Source organism: Oxyura jamaicensis (genome assembly GCF_011077185.1).
Source record: "Oxyura jamaicensis isolate SHBP4307 breed ruddy duck chromosome 28 unlocalized genomic scaffold, BPBGC_Ojam_1.0 oxy28_random_OJ126, whole genome shotgun sequence".
Taxonomy (NCBI): domain Eukaryota; kingdom Metazoa; phylum Chordata; class Aves; order Anseriformes; family Anatidae; genus Oxyura; species Oxyura jamaicensis.
In genome coordinates this window covers 17,910-26,694 of record NW_023304837.1, presented here as the reverse complement: position 1 = coordinate 26,694, position 8,785 = coordinate 17,910, and positions in this window count along the sequence as shown.

Below are 8,785 nucleotides of genomic sequence, written 5' to 3'. Positions count from 1 at the left end.
GGGGGGGGGGGGGGGGGGGGGGGGGGGGGGGGGGGGGGGGCTGCCCTCAGCACAACCCTGCCCCCTCCTCTTCCTCCTGCTCCGCTGGCAGCCCAGCCCCATCCATCTCGCAGGACTGAAACCCAATTACATCCCATCACCCGCGGCGGCTGCGGCCTTGAGACGCCCATTGCATTAGCTCCGGGAGCAGCGATGGGAGCCCTGCAGGAGCCCTGCCGGCCTCTGCTCTGCAAGGGGAGGGGGGGGGAAGGGGCTGCAGCCACCCCCCACCTCCCCACCACCCCCAGCTCTGGCCCTGCTTGGGGCAGCTCTGCTCCCAGCCGTGGCCTGGCTGCCTGCCTTAGAACGCTGGAGGACAGGCGGACAGCCGCCTGCACTGTAGAGGGGCTTGGGGGTGGGCTGCAGAGGGGGGCTTGGATGTGGGATGGGCACAGGAACCCCCGCAATGGGGTGACTCCAAGAGCATCCAGATCCTGGCCTGCTGCTGCTGGCTGGGAGCTCGAGGCATGTTCGCCCATGAGAGCCTGTGTGTGCCTGACTGAGCCCCGCCAGCCCCCAGGAGCTGCCCCAGGGGCAGCCAGGACCCCCCCTGCCGTGGCCACCCACCACCGTCAGCAGACGGCAGCAGGCGTGGAGCCCGCTCATCTCTGAAGTTTAATTAACCCCATCTCCCTCCTGCACAGCCTTCCCTTCCTCTGCTCAAATGCCACAAATGATCCTATGCAGATGCTAATCTGCAGAAGAAAAAAAAAAAAAAAAAAAAAAAAAAAAAAAGATTCCACATTTAATTGCAGACCATAAAGGCATTACAGGGTCATTAAAACACCATGAATATGGAAATGAAATCCACAGGCATCCATGCAGATAGTGGCAGGGAGAAGGGAGCCGCAGGTGAAGCTGGAAGTTGGGAAGGTGGCGAAGTTGGATCCGTCTCGGTGCATCATTAACCCCCGCTCCCGCATCCGTGGTGTTGTGGCCTTGCACCGCGGCCCTGCGGATGCAAAGAGGGTGCTGGGACCCCCGGGCTGTGGGACCTCTGCCCCTGGCTGGTGGTGGCTGGGGCGGTGGGAGCTCGTTAGCAGCTGGTGGGAGCTGCTGAGCAGGAAAAAAAACAACAGGGGCTTCGCTAATTGGAGCTGAGCCACTGGAACCCAGAGCTGCACAGGGTGTCCGGGTGCCTGGCAGGGCTCTGACAGCCCGCGGGGCAGCTAGGGACCAAGGGTGCCTTGGGGTGGGTGGCAGGGTCCCAATTTGTGGGGCTGGAGCTGGGGGTTTCCATGGCTGAGCTTTGGGGCTGTTCACCTTGCCTGGCCTGCCCTTGAGGCCCCTTCGGGCACCCCAAGGAGTGGCGCAGGGCTCCAGGCCCAGCCCTTTGCTGGGGAGCTGCTGCCAGCCTGGGTGCAGGCAGAGCGGGAAGCAGTGGGAGGAGGAGGAAGGAGAAGCCGGGGTGCTCCGAAACCACCCTCGGTTTCTGCTGCTGGCATTCCGGCCCTGCCAGGCAGATGCAGCCCAACGGGAGGGAGCAGTGCGGAAGGCACTGGGACATCTCTGTCCTCTCTATCCCCTCCGTCCCCTCTGTCCCCCAGACCAGCGGGAGCAGCCAGAGCCCCACTGCTCTCCCTGGCCACGGCTCCTGCCTCTGGGAAGAGGGCGAGGAAGAGACAAGCAGATTAGAGCTATCTCTGCATCGCCACACGCTGAGCTGCAGAGCGAAATGTCAGCTCGCGCCTGACAGTGCGGGGGGAGTGAGGAGCCCCCAGAGCCGCTTGCCCAGGCCGTGTCTCGCAAGGCGCTGGCAATGGGGCCGGGCACCCGCCAGCCCTGGGAGAGGAGGGGAGCAGGGAGAGGGTGGCCAGCCCTGGGGTGCTACTGGCCCTGCTGCTCACATCCCAGCTGGCTCCATCCCAGCCTCAGCCCCAGAAACTTTCCTCCTCCGGTTCCCATGGAAACGAGGAATTTTCTTCTCCCCAAAACTGAGATGTCTGCTGGGGCTGCAGGGCCAGCAGTGGGCAGGGAGGGGCAGTGGCAGCAGCGGGCAATGCCGGGACCCACCTGCCCCTGCTGAGCCCCCCAGCACTACCCCTTGGTGGAAGCTGCTGGTTGGAGCCCAAGCAGCCCCCACGCCTGCCGGAGCCCCCATCCCATGGCCACAGCCCCTTGCAGGAGAGTGAGCTCTGTGGCTGGGCAGGAGACAAGGAGTGGGCCCAGCTGAGTCCAGCAGCGGTCAGGGCTCTGAACTGTGCTCTATGCACCACCTGGATGATGGCACGGGTCCCATATCTGTGCTGAGGTGAGGGAACAGCCCCGCTGCCCACCAGCTCCCAGGGAGTGCCGCAGCCGTGTCCCATGGGTGGAGGCACCGGGCCTGGGCCACTGGGCTCCTGGAGACTCAACGCCAGGAGCTTTTCAAGAAATAAATGTGGAGGAGACAGCTTTTGACAACAATGACTAAAACTAAGCTCTAGCAAAATTTAACTCCAAACAGGGGAATGTTCCAGGCGCTGCCGTTAGCTGTCGGCAAAAATAAACCTGCAGGTTAAACACAGCCTTTTCCTCCTGGGTGCACACGTGTGAGATGGAGAGGAGCTTCCTCCCAGGGAGGCAATAGACCCCCAAAATCAAGTGCAGAACCGGGGTGTACAGCACAGGGCACAGAGCAGCCTGCCCACCCTGGGCCCTGCCCTACGTGGTGGGGGAGCTGCGTCCTGCGCGCTCCATGGCTCCATCCCTGCCTGGCTACCGCGTGCCAGCCCCGCAGCGCCACACACGGCACTGGCACTGGCACGGGGAGGGAGGCAGCTGGCAGTGCCGGCTGGCAGCCTCCCGCAGCCTTCGCCCTCCCCGTGGGAGGTGTGAGATCTCACACATCGCTTCGCCCCCGCGCCGCCGCCCGCTGCCCTCCCGCCCCCGGCCAGGGGGACCAGGTGCCAAAGCGCCACCGGGGAGGCGATGACGCAGCGCCCAGTGCCAGCCCTGGGAGGTGACGCCAGCAGAGATGCTCCCCCTCTGCCTGCCCCGTCCCGCATCCCGTGCAGCGGTGCGGCAGCGCAACTCCTCCTGGCGTGGGGCTCAGACCCCGACCCAACGGCCCCATGGCCCGGCCCTGCCCTGCCCCACTGGGACTTGTCCCCAGGCCTGGGGACGGGGTCCCCTGGGCCCCTTGGCACTGAGGGCAGCAGCGGGGCTGGGACTGGGGCTGCCTCGTCCTCCCCACCACTGGCGGCTGGCACACACACGTTCCCCCTGCAGGAGCCAGGAGGGAGATGAGAGCATCGGGGTGGCACCAGGGGATGGCTTGTCCCCTCCTGGGGACCCGCTCCTCCACCCACCATCCCTGGCGCACCTCCAAGCCATGCACCCCCTTCTCCTGGGCCCAGCGCCTTTCCTCTGCTGCCACTAGTGATGGGTTTTTAATTAGTGTTCCTCTGTATATTCAGATAGCAGAAGCCCAGAATGGAAATGTACAGGTGTCCCCTTGATCCGGTTTCCATGGTTGCTGCATCGAGGTGGGGGCTACAGCTTTTTTTATTATTATTATTATTTAATAATTTTATTAAAGTGGCTTCAATCCATTGGCAAAGCAGGGAAGGGGGAGAATGTGGGGGAATAAAAAATGCTAGATGAGAAGGCCACATTCCCGCAGCTGGGCTTATTTGCTGTCATTCTTTTTGTCTTATTAGCAAGCATCGGTTTCCAAGATGCTTGAAGTCAAAGAGCTCAGTAACGAGATCCCAGCCCTCCGTGGTGCGCAGCCACAGGAGTTCTGTGGGAGCACCTGTGGGGCTGTGCTGCCTGTCCGAGGAGGCACCCGCAGCAGGGCGAGCAGAGTGGGATGGCATCAGGCACCGCTGGGGCCAGAGATGACTCTGCCTGCACATCCCTGTCCCTATCCCCAGCCCCAGCCCCTTCTCCACACCCCACCGTGTCCCCATCCCCACTTCCCAGTCCCCATCCCCACCAGGTCCCCATTCCCCTCAGCCCCATGCTCACTCCCCCGGGCCGCCCTCACCAGCCACAGTGCTGCTGTCTCAGGGCAGTGGGCACCCTGGCTCTGGATGCCAGGATGGCAACCAGCTCCAGAAATTTCCTCCTGTCTTCCGCACCAAATTAGTCTTGGTTCCCTCTGATGAGCTCAGCCCAGTGTATAAACTGGCACATTTGATAGAATTAGAAGATTTAGCCCCAATCCCTGTGCAAGCAGTCACAATCCACTGTTTGGGGATGAGGGGGCAGCTTTTGTGCAACAGGGGTTAAAAATAACCCAGAGATAGCACGGGCCCAAGATGAAACGGCGGCTCGGCTTGCCAAACGCGTGGAAGAAATCCCCTCTCCTCCTCGTGCTGGCAGCATCCCGCGCTGTGGCAGGCAAACACACGCGCCGATCCACAGACCTATTAGTCACCAGTAAATGTTCTTTTCTCTCCCAATTTGTTTCCCTTAAGCTCGATGTTTTCCTCTCCTGCTGCCCCGGCCTCGTTAGGCTGCAATTAAAACCAGGAATCAAAGCTGCATGGTGCAATTAGAACTACGCTCAGGATGCGGGATGCCACGGGAAGGCAGGCGGCCGCTGTTTGTGCTCTGAGCCCCTCATCCTCCCACTCGGCTCCGGGGCTCGTGAGGGTCGGAGCTCGGCCCAGGAGCACGGTGCACGCGGGGCAAGCAGCGGCCGGCGCCTGCCGCCAAGGTCGCTCCCTTGCTCGGAGCCCCACCAGACCCCGCGCCTGGAAGCTGCGCTTTGGTACATCCACTCCAGAAACAAGATTAATTTTCCCAGCTGCAGGGATCATTAAACATACAGAGCAGCTCAGGAGGGAAGGGAATAGACCGGCGACTCAGAGCCTTTGCAGGGGATTCAATCTTCCCGGAGGCCGATCCTACCAAGCCCCCGGGCTTGTGCTGCATACCCCAGGGATGGGGCAGTGGCCAGGCAGGACCCGGAGCCGCCACCACCCTGGCTCACGTCCCTGTCCCACCTCGGGGTGCAGGGGATGGACCCGTGCCTCCGGCGCCTCGCTCCCGGACAGGCGAGCGCAGCTCCAGGCGCCGTGCCCAGCTCCGGCACAAAGGCTCGGCGGCACCGCCTGGCCGGGAGCATTGTCGGTGCCCCGCGAGGCGCGGCGGCGGCTGCGAGCCAGCAGCACGCTGCCGGGGCAGAGCTGGCGCGGAGGGGCCCGATCCTGCATCGCTGCCAGGCCGAACCGCAGAGCAGCCGCACGGGACGGGAGCAGCACAGCAGCCGTGCCTGCACGGGACCGCGCAAGGCGGAAAGCGTCCGGGCGAGAGGTTCACCCGCGGGCTGGGGAGGAGGCAGGGACCTGGAGCCGTCAGAGACCCCTGCGCCCCCGGGCGCTGCCGCCACCCCTCCTCCCTGCTGACAGGGGCACAGCCCACGCAGATGCAGCCCCGTCTTTTGAAACAGAGAGTAACAAGTGAGCACAGGCAGCAGAGGTAGCGAAGCATATGGCAGGTGCTGGAGTTTATTCCTGTCGGTGAGTGTCAGCAGCGACAGACGGCTGGGGGCGGCACAGCGAGAGCTGTTGGTAGCGCCCGTGCCACTCAGCCCCGTGGACGCTGCAGCTGTGGTGACGATGGGGACCCTGATGGCCCTTCCACATGCTGCCGGGGGCGTCCCGCATGCCACAGGACCGGTGTGCAGTGTTGCTCCCGGGGTGCCCAGAGGGGTGGATCTGCACCAGCCCCTGCCACGAGGACCACCTGCCCCAGCCGAGCAGAGCGATCGGCCGCTCCTCACCCCCGCTGCTGTCCCCCCGGTCCCGGTGGGTGCAGGGAGGGCCCCTGTGGCACTGAGGCAGCCGGGCCCCAGCGAGTAGCCTGGTGGGCGGGCCTGATCCCCCCACCCAACGCCCCTCTGGCTGCAGGCAGGCAGCCAGAGATGGTAGGAGGAAAACAGAGTGCCCCAAAACCACACGGACAGCAGCATGGAGCAGGATCCCCTCGAGCTGTGCCCCGAGATGGGGCGAGGCCAGAGGGGCTGCAGCACAGGGCACTCCCGGGGCTTGTAGTGGTGCCTGGTGGGGTAGGTGCTGAGCTGGTCCCCACAGGGTCAGGACAGGACCAGAGCAGCCTTTCCCACTGCAACTGCCAAAAGGCTGGCGATGCTGGATGCAAACAGCTTCCTCCTGCCTCTAGAGCCCAAGTCTCCGTCTGCTCAGACACAGAGCGAGCAGCAGTGTGAGCCGGGCTGGGAAAAGGAGCGGGGCTGAGGCACCGGCAAGCAGAGCCAGGAAATCCAGAATCCAGGCTGACACTTCGTCTTTAACTCCTACTGTTGTGACAAACAGCGGCACAGGCAGCTCTGTTTAAGGACACTCTGCCAGCATCAACTTTGCGTTTCTTGGCTCTTCACTGGTGTCTCGACGCTGTGCTTCCAGAGGGTGGCCAGAGCCCCGCTGCACCCCTCGGAGGAGCCTAGCAGCACTCAGTGCCTCACCTGCAGGCCCTGCCTCCCACAGCTGGCATCTCAGCACTCCCCTGCATTGCTGCTGAGCCTTGGTTTCCCCTTTGGGACTTGGGGACCCAGGCAGGGTGAGAAGTGAGGCAGGAGCAGCCCTGCTTCCCAGCAGTGGGTCTGAGAGGGCTGAGCCTATTCTCCTGGCCAGCAACATTCACAGCCCATCCCCAGGCAGCCAAGGGACAGCCCCAGCACACGCTTGGCCCAGCACCATCTTTCCCTTGGCACAGGTGAAATAAATACTCGCTGAGCAGCACTTCACCTGCTGCTCCACTCCACCCTGCTGCTGGTCCTGCTAATTGCAGCGTTCTCACTTCACACTGATGGGCTTGATAAGATTAGTGATTACAGAAATCTCATATGGCAATTGGATTGAATTGGGAGCTGTGTGAAGGAAATTGGACTGAGCTGCAAATAGGAATTAATTATAACCTAGCAGTGGCGACAGTTGAGGGTTCGAATATATGTATGTCTATATATTTACACGTTGCCCGGTGCCACCTCTGGCTTTGTCCTGGCTGCGAGGGGTGCTGAGGGCTTCAGCACGGTGCAATGGGGTGTTGCAGCCACCTCTGCCCCACAGGCTCACGGCCGGGACAAGCTCACCAGCCCCCGGCCGCCACGAGCGTGCAGGGGGAGTGTGGGGGCTGCCTGTTCGCCCCCCGCAGCGCTACCCCGGTGCAGCCGTGCGTGGCCGCGGCACCTCCCCGGGGCGAACGCTGCCGGCAGCTCGCGGCCCTCCCTGCTCCGCCGCCTGGCAGCGGGCGCCGTTCTCTCCATCGCCATGGCAATGCCAGACGAGCTCTTTGCAGCGCGGCCACCGCGGTCCCTGGGCACTGCCCGCGCCGCCGGGCAGATGCGGCCGTGCCGGTGGATGCGGCCCCGCTCCCGGTTCTGGGCGTGTCCTGCCGCAGGCAGGGCCCCGGCATCCACGGGGCGGCCGCTGTCCCGCGAGGAACCCGCGGCAGGAGATGCATCCCCCTGCCTGAAATCTGGGGGGAGGATGGGGGGAGAGCCAAGCTCTGAATGGCCCCCGGGGCAGCTCGTCCCCTGCCGGGCACTGCGGGTCCAGCCCCCCCCCAGCACCAGGCCCCTACCTGCACCCCACAGCGGAGCTGTAATGCTGGCAGAGGCTGTGGGCACTGCGTGGAGATCAGCCAGCGGCCCCAAATTGCTGTATCGATCGGTGCCTGTCTGCACTGATATTAAAGTGTTTGCCAGCAGCTGCTGGCGTTTAACAAATCCTCCCGTCTGCTTTGTTTATGCCATTTTTTTTCCCTCCCACCTGGGCCTACTTGATGCTTTGGGCATGCTGCAAACATTTCAGAGGCAGCCTTTAAAACTCCAGCAGGCAGCTGGAAAAGAGGAGGTCACTGGAGACAGAGAGGAGAGGCCAGGAGAAATCCCTTGTGCTGCAGAGCAGCCATGGTGCTTTCCTTTCCCCCTTGCCTCCCAGGGCACAGCCTCTGGGGCTTTGCCTGTCCCACAGCTTTGCATGTCCAGGCCCCGGTCCAAGCCCCATACTCATGTTCATCCTGGCCCCTCTCCCCGCCCACGTGGCCAGGGAAGATGGGGAGCCCAAGGCAGCACCCCCTGTCTGCTCCCTGACTTCCTGGGGCAGGATCCATCCCCAGGCCCCAGGTGCTTGTCAGGCTGCCAGCCTCAAAGTGCGAGAGCAAAGATCACCTGGAACAGCAAATCACCCAAGCGTGAGCCGCAGAGCTGGTGGCACTGGCAGCGCTGCCAGCCCCAGGGACACCCCAGGGGCTTCTGCTCCCATGCTGGCTCTCGTCAGGCTTCCCAGCGCCGTGGGCCATCCCCGCCGGGTGTCCGTGTCCCCGGGGTCTGAGGTGCCCGTTCTGCCTCAGGCAAGCGTGGGGCCCTGCGGGTAGCTCGCCTTTGGCTTACTCTTTGGGCTGGCGCAGCTGTGAGGCTGCGCGGGGTCCGATTCACCTCTGTTTTCCTCCCAGTAGCAGTGGCAGCCGCTCCTCCCCGCTCCACAACAGGCACGCTGCCATGAAGACGAATGCTTGCAATAAGACGAGGAGCGTGCGTGCCGCAGGGAGGCCAATGCTCGCGTGCAGCCGGGGTGTGCTTGGGGGGGGCTGTGCCGTGCCCCATGCCCGCGGCCCACCGGGACAGTGCCGGTCCTGTGCCGGCAGCACGGAGCCTGGGAGCGACCCCGGCGGGGCCAGGGCAGCCCTGCAGCCCCCGCAGCGGGACCGGGTGGCCGAGGGGTTGCCAAGCAACGGGAAGAAGCTTTGGGTTTTAGCTTTTTTTTTTTTTTTTTTTTTTTTTTTTTTTTTTTTTTTT